At 45.8% G+C, this 20,235-nt stretch overlaps 1 protein-coding gene and 1 long non-coding RNA gene across 3 annotated transcripts in view; one reads left to right on the forward strand and one right to left on the reverse strand.

The window, feature by feature from the left end:
* Nucleotides 1-20,235, forward strand: part of LOC142575082 (uncharacterized) — a 221,018-nt gene that overhangs the window by 64,756 nt on the left and 136,027 nt on the right. The gene's annotated exons all lie outside the window — the stretch shown is intronic.
* Nucleotides 12,867-14,864, reverse strand: LOC142573897 (uncharacterized). Its single transcript, XR_012826364.1, has 3 exons — nucleotides 14,544-14,864; nucleotides 14,413-14,466; nucleotides 12,867-13,424 (listed from the first exon to the last, which is right to left on the reverse strand). It is a non-coding gene; the product is annotated as an uncharacterized LOC142573897 (long non-coding RNA).

Below are 20,235 nucleotides of genomic sequence, written 5' to 3' on the forward strand. Positions count from 1 at the left end.
CAGGTCCTTCCCACGGAACACCATTCGATTAATAGACTGGACTAATTTTACTTCTACCATGGAAGGTGCTTGTCGAGAGGGCTTGTCTTCTGGTATAGAGGAAACAATCAAGTCTGCAATACGAGACTCCATGCGCATGGTCACGGTTTCGTCGAAGCACACGGAATCGGATATAGAGTTGGAGCGACTTCGTGCCCTCCATCGTCGTGCGGAGCGGCGTGACCGGCGAACAAAATCTATCGAAGACCTTAGGACAGCCAGACGACTACAAAAGAAAATTCAACGTCGCATGGATAAATTGGCATCTCGACGTTGGACAATCTTTTGCCAGTCACTAGACCCCCGAAAGCCACTTCCCAACATCTGGAGAACCATACGTGGTCTGCGTTCCCTCCCTGAACAACGCTTCCCATTCAAAGCGCTGGCGCTCTTCCAGAGGCGAGTGGATGCTGATGTTGCAGAAGACTTCTGTGCAAGGATCGCTGGCCAAGCAACCGGTCCAGGCCTTCCAGCTCCCAGTCACAACCCTGTTTCACGTGACTGCCGCATGGATCTTCCTTTCATAATGGAGGAACTAGAAGCGGCTCTTGCTCTATGCAGGCGTTCTTCATCCCCGGGACCAGATGGAATATCCTACCACGCCTTGAACAACCTGAGTGATGGCGCACGGAAAGAACTCTTACGTCTATACAACGTATCTTGACAAGATGGCGTGGTACCCGAATAATGGAAGACAAGCCGCTTGGTCCCTCTCCTGAAGCAAGGCAAGTCCCCACTTCAGCTCACCTCATACCGCCCAATAGCGCTGGCCAGCTGTGTAGGAAAGATAATGGAAAAGATGACTCTTGCCCGCTTGCAGTGGTACCTGGAACACTACAACCTGTTACCAAATTGCATGGCTGGTTTTCGTCGCGATCGCTCATCAATAGACAGTGTTGATGATCTCGCTACGTATGCCCAGCATCAAAAGTCACGCAAAGGATTATCTGCAGCTTTGTTCTTGAATGTCAAGGGAGCATACGATAACGTATCTCACCAGGCTTTCCTAGATGCTCTTGAGATGGTTGGCCTAGGTGGTCGCGTTTTCCAGTGGATCTATCATTACCTTTTAATGAGATCTTTCTTTGTGTGTACCGACGATGATAAAACCGCACGACACTACACCTACCGAGGTGTTCCTCAAGGCGGTGTACTAAGCCCTACCCTATTTAACCTCACACTCATTGGTCTCGTTGACCATCTGCCAGCAGTTATCAAGATATCAATGTACGCAGATGACATATGTATATGGACTTCATGTGTGACACGTCCTCAGATACGTGCAAGCCTTCAAAAAGCTTCTACTCTGACAGCTATATACCCCCGCGACCAAGGTCTTGAAATCTCGCCAGACAAATGTGCACTGATGGCATTCACTGGCAAGCCAATGACACCCTACGCCATATCAATAAATGGCCAGATAATTTCTTACAAGAAGACTCACAGATTTATTCGAATAATCATTGATAGAGATCTCTCATGGAGCCCACACGTGACCTACTTGAAAAAGTGTCTGCATGCAATGTTGGAATTGTACAGGGCTGTTTTTCTGGGCTTCTTGAGATACAGTTTGCCCGCACTGATCAACACTTGCCAGACAAATCTTCGTGCTCTACAGGCTATTCAAGCTCGGGCTCTCAGGGTTTGTCTTGGTTTGCCAAAATGCACATCGACAGTAGCGACTATTGCGATCGCCCGGGACCAACCCATACAAACACACATTGCTGTGGAAGTGTTGAGAGTTCACATTAGACACGTTGCCGGTGCCCGTTCCCACCACCTGGCAACACTACCGTCAGAAAGGCCGCAGGCATCATTTTGTTCTACGATTTCGGATTATTACACCTGCCATCCATCAGACTTCGTCCCCGCAACTAAGCCATTGATTCCTCCATGGTGCTTGGCTCGACCTACAGTGCACCTCACCATACCAGAAATCAGGAAAAAATCTGAGCTGTCATCACCTGCTCTTAAACAACTAACTCTGTTCCTTTTGCACGACAGGTACGCCGACCATGTACATATTTATACTGATGGATCGGCAACTCTCCAGTGTTCCTCTGGAGCCGTGGTTTTCCCAGCGAAAGCCACCACGATCAGTTTCAAGACATGTCACCCAACCATAGCGATGGCTGCGTCTCGTCAGCGAAGAACAACCTCGAAGATGGTCAACATTCAGTGACTCGAAGGCAGCACTGCAGTCTTTGCTATCGGCCTTGCGACGTGGACCATACGAACAGCTGGCATTCGAGATCAGAGAACTAATCTATACCTTTACTGAGAAAGGACACCACGTGACACTTCAGTGGCTTCCAAGTCACTGCGGCGTCAGAGGGAACGAATACGCCGATAATGCTGCTCGGTCGGCTCTTCAAGGCGACGAAGAAGAGCCGATACCATTATCAAGGACAGATGCCGCTTGAAAGCTTCGAATGCTCAGCCGTGATATCACATTCTCCTTGCGGAATGCAGGAAGTTTTCAAAACAACCGGCTGCACAACCTAGACTCTTCTCTACGCCTTTGCATTCCAGCAAGATTCTGCCGTCGCGAAGCTACCCTGCTTTGTCGAATATGGCTAGGGGTGGCGTTCACCAAGTCTTTTGCTTTACGAATCGGATGGGCCAACGACGCCTCGTGTGATGACTGTGGTGACGAGGAGACTCTTCAACACCTTCTCTGTGACTGTACTCGCTATAATTTAGAGAGACGATCACTCGCAAACGCGATAGTGCGCTTTGACCGAAGACCTCTAACAGAGGAACGTATTTTAAAATGCCGTCATCACAAGCCATCGCAGCAGAGGGCAACGAGGGCACTGTTGCAGTTTTTAAGGGCAACAGAATTGGACAAGCGACTGTAGCATGAACAGATGGTTTCTATTGCTGCAAGTGCTACTGTGCTGTGCAGTGACATTATGCGGTGACAGTGAGCGACTGTGATCGCATGTCTGTGCTCCTTTCTTTCGTTATCTCTACTTTGTTATCACTTTACCTCCCCCTCCCCTCTTTCCCCAGCGTAGGGTAGCAAACCGGATCTTCCCCTCTGGTTAACCTCCCTGCCTTTCCCCTTTCCTCTCTCTCTCTCTCTCACTGATTACGAGAAAGCGTTTGATTCAGCCGAAACCTCAGCAGTCATGGAGGCATTACAGAATCAGGGTGTAGACGAGCCGTGTGTGAAAATACTGAGCGATATCTATAGCGGCTCCACAGCCACTGTAGTCCTCCATAAAGAAAGCAATCTAAAGCAACCATAAAGAGATCGTATCTCCCTGCCGTCAGGGAGGGAGATACGATCTCTCCAGTACTATTCACAGCGTGTTTACAGGAAGTATTCAGAGACCTGGATTGGAAAGAATTGGGGACAAGAGTTTAGAATACCTTAGTAACTTGCGATTCGCTGATGATATTGCCTTGCTTAGTATCTCAGGGGACCAATCGCAATGCATGCTCACTGACCTGGACAGGAAAAGCAGAAGGGTGGGTCTAAAAATTAATTTGCAGAAAACTAAGGTCATGTTTAACAGTCTCGGAAGAGAACAGCAATTTACAATAGGTAGCGAGGCACTGGAAGTGGTAAGGGAATGCATCTACTTAGGGCAGGTAGTGACGGCGGATCCGGATCATGAGACGGAAATAATCAGAAGAATAAGAATGGGCTGGGGTGCGTTTGGCAGACATTCTCACATCATGAACAGCAAGTTGCCATTATCCCTCAAGGGAAAAGTGCATATCAGCTGTGTCTTACCAGTACTCACGTACGGGGCAGAAACTTTGAGGCTGACGAAAAGGGTTCTACTTAAATTGAGGACGACGCAACGAGCTATGGAAATGAAAATGATGGGTGTAACGTTAAGGGATAAGAAAAGAGCAGATTGGGTGAGGGAACAAACGTGAGTTTGACATCTTAGTTGAAATTAGGAAAAAGAAATGGGGATGGGCAGGACATGTAATGAGGAGGGAAGATAATGGATGGTCATTTAGGGTTACGGACTGGATTTCAAGAGAAGGGAAGCGTAGCAGGGGGCGTAAGAAAGTTAGGTGGGCGGATGAGATTAAGAAGTTTGCAGGGACAACATGGCCACAATTAGTACATGACCGGGATAGTTGGAGAAGTATGGGAGAGGCCTTTGCCATGCAGTGGGCGTAATCAAGATGATGATGATGATGATGATGATGAAGACTAGAGCTAGAAATTCAGCGTTGCTTGGAAATCTACGAGAGAGAGGGAGTAGATGCTATTGTTTGACCAGGCTTCTTTGACTTGAGCCCGAAGGCGGCTGGTGTCCTCAGTGCAGGCAGCCACGGCTCGCTGCTGCCGCCTGTGCCCTGTTAAGCAACTGTAGCTCGTATTCACGGCCTTGCATCACCAGCAAAGCCTCCCATTGGGTTTTTTTTAAATTGTACAGAATTTTTAAAGATCCCTTGTTGCAGATAGCAAAATTCTAATCCTGGAATTCCATTATTCAGAGAGGTTCGTCGACATTACGTACACGAGAAATCGAAACACATATCCAACATATTAATAGAAATTCGCGAATTAACTTCCTAATTAATTACTTTATGGCACACATAAGAATTTATGAATTGTAGCGGATGATTTTTCAAGGCGTTTCCACTTGGAATGAATTTCTAGAGGGACACTAGACTGGACATACGCGCAATGAAATTCGCCGTAAATATGGACTCTTGTTACACCTATATTTTTAACAAGACCCTCTTGTATGCAGTAGAGCGCATAGGTGACTGGAACGCCCATGCATTTTGTCCCACAATTTGCGAAATAATGTCTCGAAACTGGTGTCATCCTGGGGATTATTTCAAATGGATATGTCGTAAAATGTCCCCGGCTACAATTTGTGAATTGCAATATGCCTCGTAAAGCAAATTATTGAGAAGTTAATTAGGAATTTTTTTTATTATCCTTAATGTGTCAGTTCCTTGTGCTCGTAATTTCCGCCTTTTGAAATAATCCAGATCAAGGAGAATAATTACGCTATGTGCTACAGAGGATTTTTCAAAATTTCGTAAAACTTCAAAATGACCGCTACCTGAAATAACAGATCAAGCCAGCTTAGTCGAAGTTCAATTGTGACAAATGAAACGTGGCATACAGAATTAGAGCTCTGAGGTCAGCGACAGCGCAAAGGCAAAATAATATTATTATTTTATTTAGTCATACTGTTGGCCCGGAGGCCGTTACAAGGGTGGGGTACAGCACAGAAAATGAAAAACATAATGTACATTATACACAATGCACGCAAGTCATACATAAAACACTCTTTTTGAGCATACATTCATAAAAGGAACCAGGAAACTAGTAACAGCACAAATACAAAAGCAATATGCAGGGACAATAAACACAATCTGTGTTAATCTAACATAATGTACATAATTTTGTTTAGGACATGATTTGCCTCAGATTGTTTTCAGATTATGTTACGGTATCACATTGAATAATGGCTTTTGGTAGTCTGTTCCATTCATTTATTGTTCTGGGGAAGAAAGAATTGGCGTATGCATTAATGTGCAGTTGAGATATCTGGAAATTATGTTCATGTGTACCTCTTGAGGTTCTGCCTTGTTTTGGTGCTAAATAGGGAGTAGTATTTATGTTGAAATGCCCTTTCCAAAGCAAAAAAAGAAACTTAAGTCTGGCTACATGGCGTCGTTCGGCTAGGGAGGGTAAGTTAAGTAATTGCAGCATTTCTGTAACAGAATCAGTTTGCGAGTAACGAGACAGAATAAATCGAGCAGCTCTTCGTTGGACTCTTTCAATCATGGTTATCAATCCTGTTTCATAAGGGTCCCAAACAATACTGGCGTATTCCAGTGTGGGTCTTACCAGATATAGGTAGGCAGTTAACTTACAGTCTTTCGAAGCAAGCTTGAGCTTCCTACGCAAAAACCAGAGTTACATTTCTGCTGTCGAACAAATGTTTTTAACGTGCTCCTTCCAACTCAGATTCTTGGAAATAGTTACGCCTAAATATTTAAGGCTATCAACTGCGGCAAGTGTAAATGAACCCAGGGTGTAGTTAAAGTCAACAACATGTTTTATCTTGTTTGTGACACGAAATACAACAGTTTTATTTCTGTTAATTTTCATTTTTGAAATTTCACACCACTGTTCAACCACCTGCAGAGCTTCGTTAAGAATTTTCGAATCATCCTGGTTGCTTATCTGTTTATACAGTAGGCAATCATCTGCGAAGAGTCGCACTCTTATGTCTTTGTTAATACATTGCGCAATATCGTTAACATAAACAAGAAATAAGACTGGACCCAACACAGACCCTTGTGGAACACCCGATGTGACGTCTAATAATTCTGATTTGGAGCCATTAATTTCTACGTACTGAGTTCTGCCTGTTAGGTATGCACGAATCCATTGTGTTACATTGTAGTTTATGCCAAGATGAACCAACTTATCAATGAGTTCTGAATGAGGGACTCTGTCGAAGGCTTTGGACATGTCAAGACAAATACAGTCAATTTGCCCCTTGTTATCCAAAGCCCTCGCAAAATCATCAATTGTTTCAACCAGTTGCGTCACTGTCGAAAGATTTCGCCTAAAACCATGCTGATTGGAATATAGAAGTTTTTTGTCTTCCAGGTAGATGTATATTGATTTTGATATTACATGCTCGAGAAGTTTACAGCATGCACAAGATAAGGAAATGGGGCGGTAATTTTCAATTTTTTGCCGGTCTCCTGATTTGAAAACTGGGACAACCTTGGCCATTAACCAGTCATTTGGGACGCGTTTTTGTTCAAGTGACGCTTTAAAAATGATCGTAAGATAGTGTCCAATCCATTCCGCATATCTACGTAAAAAAGCATTTGGTATATCGTCGGGACCATTAGATTTTTTTATGTTAATGTTTAGCAGGAGGGAAACGACGCCTTCGTACGTTACGTTTACGTCCGGCGTTTCCGAAGAACGATGACCAGGCATCTGATATTGCGACGCATCACCACCAGACCGCGGGGAAAAAACAGACTGAAAAAACGTGTTGTAATGTGACGCTATCGTTCCGTGATCGTGCAGAACCGAACCGTTCATGATAATGCTATGTGGGTTATTTTCGGGCTGTGACAGAATATGTGACTATTCTTACCGATGCCAATGCACAGTGCAAAAAATAAAATAAACAATCAAGAAAAACAGCTGCAGGAACGATGAAAATGTTTTGTGAGAGCGAGAGCCGCCGAGTCATACAACTTCAGAAAGCTAAGTACAGTGATGTATATAAATGTGGAATTTAGCGAAATAACGCAGGCCTCCAGAAGATGCACGCTATTAACCACAAAAAGTGGGCAGACCGAGAGAGACACGCCATGCCTGCTTTTCCAGTAGTAATAGAGGGCGTAGGTTGTAAGCGGCGCATCCTGAAAAAAAAAAAAAAAAAACTAGACACGAACGTAAAGTTTATACATCACCAATAACGTAACTGAACGCGTCGCAGTATAAACTCCGATGGCGCACAACAATAATTCCTTTTTGTCGTCGCACTCTGCGTGAATCTGCATCGACTACGGCTCGTAATTAAGAGTGCCGGTGTAATTCCTAAAAAGCTTCAATATTTGGCTTGAGGAATAAGTTGCAGCCGATAATGAAAAACTTCACCGACTATTGCGATACTCCTTAATACGGAATTTGAGCGCAGCTCTGTACGTGTTTTTATTTCGCGCTTTATCGGCTGGCACTGACAATCTGTCTCGTACGGCACGTTGCAAAGAAGCGTTGCAAGAGAAGTCAGACTCGAATACAACGATAGCCGCGAGCAGAGTCGTCGATCGTCGAAAATCTTATTGCGGGTCTAGCGCGTCGGCTTCTATACACGTCGGCTTCTATACATGACTCGTCGAAGGTTCCAGAGTAATCGCTGGTGCCCGCTTGACTTTAAGAAAGTACTACATACATCGCGTGGCGCCTACAATCAGATTACAAAAGGCTCTGTTGACAAAATCCAACGGATAGAACTATCGCTAACATTCTAGAAACTTCTGATAGATCCAGGCGCGTCCAGCTTCGAGGGATAACGTTTAACATTTGTTCAGCCTGTTTCACATGCTGCGACCGGAACGACGAAATTCGGTCCAGTCGCACGTGTCGCAATGCGATTTTTTCGAGTGGCCATTTCACATGATTGCGATTTCAATAATGCGCCTGGTGCAGCGCCCAAGGTTCCTTGCTGTCAGCTTTCGTGGCACACAACGCATAATATCTTAATGTAATATGAAGAAAACGTACAAATTATATTGACCTCTCTTTATTAGGAGCAAATAATACGCGGCTTTGGTAATTTAAGAATGCTTCGAACTTGTGTATTGCCATTTGTTGGGCGTGTTGGTAAGCTGACCTGAAAGGCATATTTAGCAACAGCGAACAAGGACAGAAGGGAGACGACACCACAATGCGCTAATTTAAACAACTTGATTTTCAGGAAACAAATTTGTTTTGTAGTGCGCAACGGTCGTTTCCGTATATAGTTCAGTTCGAAAGGACATGGCGTACATAAACAACAGCTGTTCGTAGCTAGTTGTTCAGCGCTTTGTGTGATCTCATGTGCCTTCTATGTCCGTGCCGTTCTGCCTGCACCACAACAAATTACAAGATCAGCAAGCTCATACAGCTACCCTCACCTCATATGCAGTATTCGGAATTCGGTTGCGACGAAGTCGTCGTGTCAGCGCAATGGGATCCTGGCGCTACCCGTACTCAGCGTCCCCTTCTGCAGAAGTGGTGCGTGTATATTGATCGTGATTGCGCATAGGCGGTGCCTACCCCTAGCCATATTCTTGCACGAAATGTAGCAGCAAGCACTAACCAGAAAGCCCACGTCTGACCCCGAAGGAAGACGCCAATGATCTGTGTGATTCATCGTCATCATCATCAGCCTATTTATGTCCCCTGCAGGATGAAGGCCCTGCGATCTCCAATGACCCCTGTCCTGCGCCGGTAGATTTCAACTAGCGCCTGTGAATTTCATAATTTCATCGCCCCACCTAGCCTTTTGCCGTCCTCGACAGCGTTTCCCTTCTCTTGCCACCAATTCTGTAACCTTAACGGTCCACCGGTTATCTAACCTACGCAATTACATGACCTGCTCAGCTCCATTTTTTCTATAAATATCAATTAGAATGTCAGCTACCCCGTTTGCTCTCTCATCCTTACCGCTCTCTTCCTGTCTCCTTAACGTTACACCTAACATTATTCGTTCTATCGCTCTTTGCGAGGTCCTTAACTTCTTTTCGAGCTTCTCTGTAAGTCTCCATGTTTCTGCCCTATATATTAGCACCGGTGAAATGAAGCGATTGTACACCTTTCTTTTCAATCATAATGGTAAGCTTCCAGTCAGGATCTGCCTATGCTTGCCGTATGCGTTCCTACCCATTTTTATCCTGCAAATTTCCTTTTCATGATCAGGGTCCCCTGTGGGTAAATGACCTAGGTAAACGTAGTCCTTCACAGACTCTAGAGGCTGACTGGCGATCCTGAACTTTTGTTCCCTTGCCCCGCTTTTGATCAATATCTTTGTCTTGTACATATTAATCTTCAACCCCACTCTTACACTCTCTCTGTTAAGGCACTCAATCATTTGTTGTAACTCGTCCCCAGTGTTGCTTAACAAGACAATGTCATCTGGAAACCGAAGGTTGCTGAGATATTCGCCGTTGGCCCTCACTCCTAAGCCTTCCCAGTTTAATAGCTTCAATACTTGTTCCAAGTAGGCAGTGAATAATAGCATTGGAGAAGCTGTCACCTTGTCTGAACCCTTTCTTTATAGGCATTGATGCTTCTTTTGGGAAGAATGAAGGTGGCTGTGAAATCTCTGTACATGTTTTCCGAGGTATTTGCGTAAGCGTCCTGTACTCCTTGATTACGTAATGCCTCTAGACTGCTGGTATCCGCTGAATCAAATGCCTCTTCGTAATCTGTGAAAGCCATATAGAGAGGCTGATTGTACTCTGCGGATTTCTCGATTACGTGATTGATGACATCGATGTGATCCATTGTAGAGTATCCCTTCCTGAAACCAGCACCTTGGTTGACTGAAGTCTAGTGTTGCCATTATTCTAGTGCAAATTTAATTTGTGAATATTTTATATAATACGGGAAGTACGCTAATGGGCCTATAATTTTTCAATTATTTCACGTCTCCCTTATTGTGAGTAGTGGCTTAGCGCAAATAAAACCACGGACACAAGGAAGACAGACAAGGACAAGCGCTTGTCCTTGTCTGTCTTCCTTGTGTCCGTGGTTTTATTTGCGCTAAGCCACTACTTCAAATATGGACGACCAACTAGCCCAACAGTCAACTCTCCCTTATTGTGGATGAGTATAATGCTTGCATTCTTCCAGTTTTCTGGGACCCTTGCTGTCGATAGACACTTCGTACAAAGAGCCGCCAGTTTTTTAAGCATTATGTCTCCCCTACCGTTGATTAAATCGACTCTTATTACATCTTCTGTCGCACTTTCTCGTTTCATGTCTTGTAAGGCCCTTCTGACCTCATCGCTAGTCACAGGAGTTTCTGTATCCTGTTCATTACTGTTTATAATGGAGATATCCTGACTCCTCTGGGTACATGTCAGTATATAATTACTTCGCTGCTTCTACTATATCTTCAAAAAAGCTGATGGTATTACCCGGCTTATCTTTCAGTGCATACGTCTTGGTTTGTCGTATGCCAGGCCTCCTTCTCCATGATTTCATGCTGCGTCCATGTCTTACCGCTTCCTCAGTATTTCTCACGTTTTTCGAGCATCGCTTATCTTCTCTTTGTTAATCAGTTTTTACGGTTCCGCGAATTCTATCTGGTCTCTTGAGATAGATACATAAATGCTTTGTCGTTTCTTTATTAGGTCCTTTGTTACTTGGGAGAACTTACCTACTGGTTGCATTGGTGCCTTACTTCCCACTTCATTCGCTGCTTCTGAAGCCAGCCTAGTTACGGTTTCATTCATTACCCCAATCTCATCTTCATCTCTCTGTTCTAAGGTTGCATATTTGTTTGCGAGTACCGGCCTGAATTGGTCCACTTTTACCCTTACTGCCTCTAGGTTGGCTTGTTTCCTACTCACCAATTTTAGTTTTTCTTTATTCAAATTGAGGTAAATCCTAGACCTCACTGACCTACAATCACTGGCCTTTACCCTACCTAACACATCTACATCCTGCACTTTGCTGGGTTCGGCAGAAAGTATGAAATCAATTTCATTTGTTCTTTCACCATCAGGGTATTTCAGGTCCACTTTCTCTTGCAAAGCACCCAGGAGAAGGTCACAATTATGCGCGGGTTATTCCTTTCCGCGAATTCTACCAGCATCTTTCCTCAAGCATTCCTAGAATCGACGCCGTAGTTGCCAATTGCTTGTTCACCAGCCTGCTTTCCCCCCACTTTTCACTTGCGGAAGCTGTTGGCCTCGAGCTCCACCACTGGAAAAGCTGGCGCCACCGTCGGCGTGACGTGCTAGGAGGGATCACGTGGACATAGCGGCCGCGTCGGCTGCTTCGGGAGCGCCGAAGCGAGCTGAAAACGAGTTTGAATTCCCTCGTACGCTGCGGTCCTCGTTTAGTGGCGAAGTTTTCCCGCTTCAAGTGTCTCCTTTACAACGCTTGAAAGCACTACAATAGGTAGTGCCTGCCTTTGAAGGCGCGCAACATGGTAGGCTACTGCTCGGTGCCGCAGGGCCGGACGCACGTAACGGAGGCCGGTGTCAGCCTTATTCACACGTAGCCGCAGGACAAGAAGCTGCGTGAAGCTTGGCTCGCGAAACATAAGACCGGCTACAGTCATCGGCTACAACTCGGGTATGCAGCAAGCACAGACGCGAGGAAGATTTCTGCTACGGCGCCCGGTCTGCGATGTTCTGAAGACGCGTACTGAGACGCTCGCCCGAGTCTGCTGCACGACTAATGTCATGACGGTTTGGTCTATCAACTTGTCGATGCTACAGATACTGGCAAGTTCAGTGGATTGGAAAGGCAGCGGTAAGGACCACATTTTAAAAAAAGCATGGCACATGGTCATGTTTGTGTTATGAATTAATGCACTGGATTACAAAAAAAGGAGCAGCGGGATATTGAAAGATGAGAACGTCGATAAACATACAGTGCGATGCAACTCGAGAAATAATATTGAAAGGTCAAAGAATTTAGAAGAAAAAAAGATTGAATCGTGGCGACGGCACATCATAGTCACTGTAGGCGTCGAAGTCTCTACAATGAAATTATTTTTGAACCGCTCTGATAGCGCCCACGCAACAATGGTTGCTTGTATACTGTCAAATGCTCATATTCTGCGGCCTAACGCTCATGGCACGGTGCGAAAACGCGCACGTGGCGAAAGCGAAACAATGCGCGGACAAGCATGCAGACGCGCAGTCGGTCGCTGCGAACCTGCGCGATCGCTGCATTGAGGCTTCTTTACAAACACTATACAAGAGTTATACGAACACTATAAGAACAGATTTCATATAGTTTGCTCTCAGCGTTTACCTACCTTTCACGCAAGAAGCCGGTTCGGGAGACTCCATCGCGGCGACCGCGCGCAGTGGCGTTCACTGTACGTATTCGGAAAAGAGATAGCGTCTGTAAACGATTGTGTGCTTTCGGTTTGCCCAAGGTTATTATTTAGACAGTAAACAACTTTTCTCGTTTCGAAAATACTTACAGAAATGTCCGGGAGAGCTCGCGCGTGGTGTTTTCAGTGAGCGCTGACAGCAAAACCTATGAGTAGCGTGCCACGTGATCCCTCATACTACGCTAGCGAGGTGCTTCCGATAGATGGCGACTCCGTAACTCCTCGCCGCCAATACACCAGAACACCGTGAATTCAAAGCGCGCTGCCATATTGATGAGCGCTGGTCGCGCCATCTATCCTAAGCGCCGCGAAGTAGCAGGTCTGGGCTGCCACGCCGGGAGATGCGACCCGGCGCAAAAGCGAAACTTGGGCTTTTTAGCTGGGCGGAAGGCGTGTTTCGCGTTTTTTCTAACCTGTCATTTTCGCTGTCTCGATTCAATCAAACTTCAAGACCTCATGCAAGTCCGCAATGGCCACACTGAGTGCTGTGCAGGCTGCAGAAGCGAATACATCGGGCAAGTACGCTATTACGTTTGTACAAACTGCGCGCTATATGCTAGAACACGTGTGAGCTGTAATATCTCCGCATTTTTGGCACGTAACCTGTGAAGGAATATACAGCACTGTGTTGGTGCCATATATTATTAAAGCACGCAGAACATTGTCCTCTGCACTTTCAGTTTGGTCTTGTTTGTCAGGGTCACTACTGGGTTGGCCGCGTTTGGCAACCAACTGGCGAGGTCGTTTGACTGGGCTTATAGCCTGCCTGATTAGCAGACGCCTGCCCTTCACCACCTGCACATTGAAAACAAAATATATGTTATAGTAAGAAGGGCTGTAGTTCTTTCCCATGCCATCACTGTTGCGAAGATATAAAGTCCTCTCAAAATGAAATAGAAAATACACCAGGCCAATTCTATCGTGCAATTTATCGTACAACATTCAGAACACAAGCCTACAGCACTCGAACAAGCAGCATATATGATGCTAAACCTGCACTCATTGGAAAATGAGGAACTACAGTAGTTATAATGTTAAACTACGTGTGCAGTCAAAGCCCCTATAACAGGGTGAGCATGACACCTGCGGGTGTTGTACAGTTGTTGCACAAACCATGACAGGGCACATAAAATTGCCATACCTACTTAAAGCTGCATCATCAGGGACCCCTTTGGTACAAAACAACCGCACCTGCATTCCAAGAAATTAGCCCCACCAACTGCAGCTACCTGGTATCAGACCTGTTTCACTTGTGCGAGGCCATATTGGATTGTTGGCGCTCCCTTAGAAAAAGAAATAAAACAGTAAAAAAAACTGGCGAGAACGAGCAAAATTTTGTTACAAAATACAACAATAATTAACCACCTTATTTTCCTCGCTATAAGAACGGAAAAATCTTGCGCTTTGCCCCGCATAACAGCCCGCACGCAGTTTAGAGCTCAGGAGGCTCAAATGAATTCGTTACGAATGACACCTGCAGCACCAGCTCGTAAAGACAGGCGCGCTGCAAGAACACCTTCGGCGACGAGCAGTCGTCGTTTGCGTTTTTGTGGACGCGTGCTACGTGACGAGCAGACTTCGGTTTGCTTTCATAGCAATAACGCTCACCAGCAGGGCAACATTCTATTGCCTACAACTTGTCGTTCACGCTTAATGGTCATGCCGTGCACCAGCTGCAAGTATCGCTAACCGCAAACTCAACTGTTCCGCTTAACTGTCGAGGGCTCTGCATTACTGAAAACACGAAAAGGCGTGTCTTTTTGTAATAGCCAAGGCGAATCACCGGCACGGGATTCTTCTCTGTAGGCTTGTTGTTCAGAAAGTGCTCGGAGCAAACCTGCGTGTTGCACATATTACGTTCGTAGGGCGCAAACTTGAACGTGACACCAAAATATACACAGATCGAATACTCACTCGCGTATTTTCACTGGGTTCGTAGTTCTTCCTATTAACTGCAGCTTTCCACCGGTGGCGCAGCTTGGCATTCTTCGTTGCGGATGGAAATCGGTGCAGGCTGAAAACACCGCACCGGCACGATTCCCTACGTGTGTTGTGCTCTTCGCAAACAGCGCTGAGCAACCTGCTCCTTTTGCGCTCGTTGTTTTGGCATCCAAACACAACGCAATGATGCCCAGATGACTTCTTGTACTTTCGATCTGCGTGAACGGGCACATTTCCGCACTTTGGAGACCTAGAGCTAACGCTTGCCATGTCTACTGGTCGCCGGCGAACACACTTTGGCAGCCCAGTACAAAATGGCGCCGGTCGACCGGGCAACCCGGGTGCGAGAGTATGCGTTCGGTTAGCCTGGGTGCGAGGCTATCGTCTTCTGGTCTACAGGGGGCGAATGGAGAGAGCGTCTTGCTAGGCAACGGAGCCCGTCTGCTGAAATTGTATCAGGCGCGTGCATGACTGTGCGCCTGTTCCTGACATGCGCGCTACGGTCGGCCCGTGATCACTCGGTCGGCTATAAAAGCAACACTTCCCAATAAACCTGCGTTCTTCTTGTTCTGGGCTATCTTGCTGTTGTGACGTCCTTCGCGGCACGCATACATGGCGTCAGAAGTGGCTACGACGGTCTAGCTTCGGCAGCGGTGAAGTACGAAGCATGGAACGGCTGCAGGCACCGGAGCCCCTGCGTCTGGCGGGGAACGTCTCGGCATCGTGGAAGCGTTTCAAGCAAAAGTTTGAGCTCTTCCTGCAAGCAACGGAAGTGAAAGACCAGCCAAAAAGTGAGGCTTCGAAAGCTGCACTTCTGCTGAGCATCGCGGGTGACGAGGCGCTCGATGTATTCAACAATTTTAAGTTCGAGCCGAACGAGAGCAAGGATGAGTACAAGACCTTAATACAAAAGTTCGACGCCTACTGCACAGAAGTGACCAACGAAGTGCATGAAAGATACCTGTTTCGCACGAGGACGCAAGCGGAAGGAGAACCGTTCGAAAAATTTTTACGTGACTTAAAGAAACAAGCCTCGCAGTGCAACTTTGGAGCATCACACGACTCACTGGTAAGAGACCAAATTGTCTTTGGTACCAAGAACGCTAAGCTACGGGAGAAGATGCTTCGTGAGAAAGAGCTGACGTTATTGAAAGCGGAAAATATGTGCAAAATTGCAGAGTCAGTCGCACAACGGAATGAGGTGTGGTGCAAAGCAGACGGCTGCGTCGATGCCATTTCGAGGCGCACAAACGAGAGCAAGGTTGGCGGGGAACAGTTGCAGTGGAGGCGTTATTTTGTAACCGCAAGCACAGACCGAAGCAGTGCCCAGCATATGGAAAAAAATGCTATGTGTGCCAAGGTGTCAATCACTTTGCTATATGCTGTAGGAAGTCGACAGAAGTGAGTGAAGTCAACAAACTTCAAGAGAGCGACTTTGATGTCCTAGATGTCTGCAGTAAAGGTGGAAAAACCAACGAGTGGGCTATAAAAGCTCAAGTTAATGGGCAGGGAATTTCCTTCAAGATAGATACGGGATCACAAGCCAGCCTTTTGCCGTTTTCAGTCTATCGGAAACTACCATCAAATGAACTAAATCCGACAAGCACAGTGCTGCGGGCGTATAACGACGGTGCCATCACGTGCTTTGGGACAGTGTCGAAAATTGTGCGTGTTGGAAATGCACACACTCCGGTGAAATTCTTCATTGTAAAAAATGGTCGCCAGCCCATACTGGGACTAGAAGCCAGTGAGTCCTTGGGACTGGTTCACCGTACTGTGGATGCTGTGAACGCGGCTTCCGTATATGGTCCTCTGAAGGATTTCAGACATGTCTTCGAGGGACTTGGTTGCGTGAAGCAGCCCTATCAGATGGTCCTGAAACCTGGAGCAGTACCGGTTGTCCAGCCAGCTCGTCGTGTTCCTTTGGCCCTGGAGGAGCCTCTCAAAGATGAACTCGAAAGAATGGTGCGGGCTGAAACCATCGTGAAAGAACAGGAGCCTACTGACTGGGTAAGCCCCCTGGTACTTGTGAAGAAAAAAGATGGCAGTCTACGAGTGTGTTTGGATCCTAGGAATATCAATCAGCAGGTGAAAAGGCAACATTTTCCCCTCCCTAAGCGTGCAAACTTGGAAGCAAAGTTAGCGGGCGCCACGTACTTCAGCTGCTTGGATGCTAACTCTGGCTACCATTAGATAGCTTTGGATGAACAAACCTCGAAGATATGTACTTTCTCGTCGCCTTTTGGAAGATACCGATTTTTACGTCTACCGTTTGGAATATCGTCTGCACCAGAAGTGTTTCAACAAACAATGACTCAAGTTCTAGACGGGCTACCGGGCGTACTAGTATGCATGGATGACATTTTGGTGTGGGGTTCAACGCGGCGAGAGCACGACGAGCGCCTAGTAGCTGTCCTGAAAGCAGCCGCAAAAGCTGGCTTAACTTTTAATGCACAAAAGTGCAAGTTCGGCGTCACAGAAATAAAGTTTCTTGGTGACATAACAACCTCAAATGTTATATTACCGAAACCACAGCTCGTTAAAAGCATGATTGAAATGCCGGAACCAACAAGCAAGCCCGATGTTCAACGCATGCTGGGAGTGTTAAACAACTTCGGAAAATTTGTGCCGCGTCTGTCTGAACGAACAGTGTTGTTGAGAGATCTTATCAAGTCTCGCTCAGATTTTCAGTGGACTGAAAACCACGCTAGGGAGTGGAAGAGCGTAACACAAGATTTGGCCACAGCTCCCGTGCTTGCTATTTTTGATGCTCAAAAGGTAACCAAGATTTCGTGCGACGCTTCACCGGATGGTGTAGGAGCAGCTCTGCTGCAACGTCACAGCGATGACTGGCGACCCGTAGCATATGCATCACGCGTTCTCACACAGGCAGAGCAGAGATAAGCCCAGATTGAAAAGGAGGCCCTTGGCATTTGCTTCGGATGCGAAAAATTCCATCAGTTAGTCTACGGGCGAAAGCTACTCATAGAAACTGACCACAAGCCACTCGTGTCGATAGCGGAAAAAGCAATTGATGACATGCCGCCCCGACTGCAAAGGTTTTTTCTTCGTCTGTTCAGGTACGACTTTGTTTTACGCTACACTCCGGGAAAGAACCTAGTTCTGCCTAATGTTACCACGATTCACGGCTGATGACTGCTGCAGACAAGATACAAACATGAACGACGTGGAAATTCACGCAGTGCAGTCCCTAGGTTACATGGTGATGCCAACGACAGAGCGCGAATTGCGGACAGAAACTGCGCGTGACAGCTACCTGCAGGTAGTGGTGGAACGTTTGTCAAGGAGCCAACCCGTTGAGGGTGAACTCAAGCCTTTTGCGCAAGAACTATCTGTTGTGAATGGGGTACTTTTTAAAGGCTCCAAAGTAATCGTACCCCAGAGCATGCGAAAGATGATATTGTCCGTTATCACTCGGTCGGCTATAAAAGCAACACTTCCCAATAAACCTGCGTTCTTGTTCTGGGCTATCTTGCTGTTGTCACGTCCTTCGCGGCACGCATACAGAAATCATGGGTTCGCGGCACTGAAATATTTCTATCTCTGCTATTAATGAGCCGATTTGAAAACTTTTTGCGGCAGAACGCTTCCTAGAGGACACGTAACTATTTCCAGCGTATAACCAAAATTTGCTAATGGCCTGGTGAGGGGCCCTTTAAATAGATAACAATGACAAAGGATGTAATTATATGGGTTTACATACTATATAATAAATGTAATAAAAAGGTCTTAGCGATTGTTATTAGAAACATGTTAGGCATGGGTATTTCTGCACACTTAATTGGCTGTGTACGTCCAAGAACTGTTTATACTTAAAGGCTGCAATCGCCTACATCAGGCGATGGAACTAGCTTAGTTCACTAAGCAGTGCTTATTTGCTTTTCTTTAACGTGTCGTCTTCTACCCACTGTTCCACATAAGAACAGACTCTTGGCCTGCTTTTCGCATTGGTGAATGAGTTTTACTTGACGGTTCGGGAGTTGTCACTGTGCCACTATAGTAAGTCAACAACGATGCGTAACTGTATAGTACAATAATTACCGTTCAAAGCAGGGGTTAATACAGTTGCACTAAGGATACAAAGTCCGCGCATATTCAAGGTTTATTGGTTTCTGGGCAAGAAAGAAATCTTCATCTGAGAACAGATACAACTAAGTGTGCATGAATATTCGAAAATATTGACGACGCTGCTTATTCAAGCTACGGAGTTAAATATGCTATCGTCGAAAATTTATTACGATAGCTTGCACATTTGGTATGTCAAATTCAATGAGCCAGTGAGTTAAGATAACTTTTCAAGATGCATCGGGAAGCTTCATCATCATCGTCAGCCTGGTTACGCCCACTGCAGGGCAAAGGCCTCTCCCATACTTCTCAAACAACCCCGGTCATGTACTAATTGTGGCCATGTCATCCCTGCAAACTTTTTAATCTCATCTGCCCACCTAACTTTCTGCCGCCCCCTGCTACGCTTCCCTTCACTTGGAATCCAGTCCGTGACCCTTACTGACCATCGGTTATCTTCCCTCCTCATTACATGACCTGCCCATGCCCATTTGTTTTTCTTGATTTCAACTAAGATATCATTAACTCGCGTTTGTTCCCTCACCCAATCTGCTCTCTTCTTATCCCTTAACGTTACACCCATCAATCTTCTTTGCATAGCTCGTTGTGTCGTCCTTAATTTAAGTAGATCCCTTTTCGTAAGCCTCTAAGTTTCTGCTGCGTAGGTGAGTACTGCTAAGACACAGCTATTATACACTTCTCTTGAGGGATAATGGCAACCTGCTGTTCATGATCTGAAAATGCCTGCCAAACGCACCCCAGCCCATTCTTATTCTTCTGATTATTTCTGTCTTATGATCCGGATCCGCCGTCACTACCTGCCCTAAGTAGATGTATTCCCTTACCACTTTCAGTGCCTCGCTACCTATTGTAAATTGCTGTTCTCTTCCGAGACTTTTAAACATTACTTTAGTTTTCTGCAGATTAATTTTAGACTCACTCTTCAGCTTTGCCTCTCCAGGTAAGTGAGCATGCATTGCAATTGGTCCCCTGAGTTAACTAAGCAAGGCAATATCATCAGCGAATCGCAAGTTACTAAGGTATTCTCCATTAACTTTTATCCCCATTTCTTCCCTATCCAGGTCTCTGAATACCTCATGTAAACACGCTGTGAATAGCATTGGAGAGATCGTATCTCCCTGCCTGACGCCTTTTTCTTATTGGGATTTTGCTGCTTTCTCTATGGAGGACTATGGTGGCTGTGGAACCGCTATATACATCTTTCAGTATCTTTACATACGGCTCGTCTACACCCTGATTCCGTAATGTCTCCATGACTGCTGAGGTTTCGACAGAATCAAACGCTTTCTCGTAATCAATAAAAGCTATATATAAGGTTTGGTTATATTTCGCACATTTCTCTATCACCTGATTGATAGCGTGAATATGGTCTATTGTTGAGTACCCTTTACGGAATCCTGCCTGGTCCTTTACTTGACAGAAGTCTAAGGTGTTCCTGATTCTATTTGCGATTGCCTTAATAAATAGTTTGTAGGCAACTGACAGTAAGCTGATTGGCCTATAATTTTTCAAGTCTTTGGCGTCCCCTTTCTTATGGATTAGGATTTTGTTAGCGTTC

The sequence above is a fragment of the Dermacentor variabilis genome, chromosome 3 (assembly GCF_050947875.1).
Source record: "Dermacentor variabilis isolate Ectoservices chromosome 3, ASM5094787v1, whole genome shotgun sequence".
Taxonomy (NCBI): Eukaryota; Metazoa; Arthropoda; class Arachnida; order Ixodida; family Ixodidae; genus Dermacentor; species Dermacentor variabilis.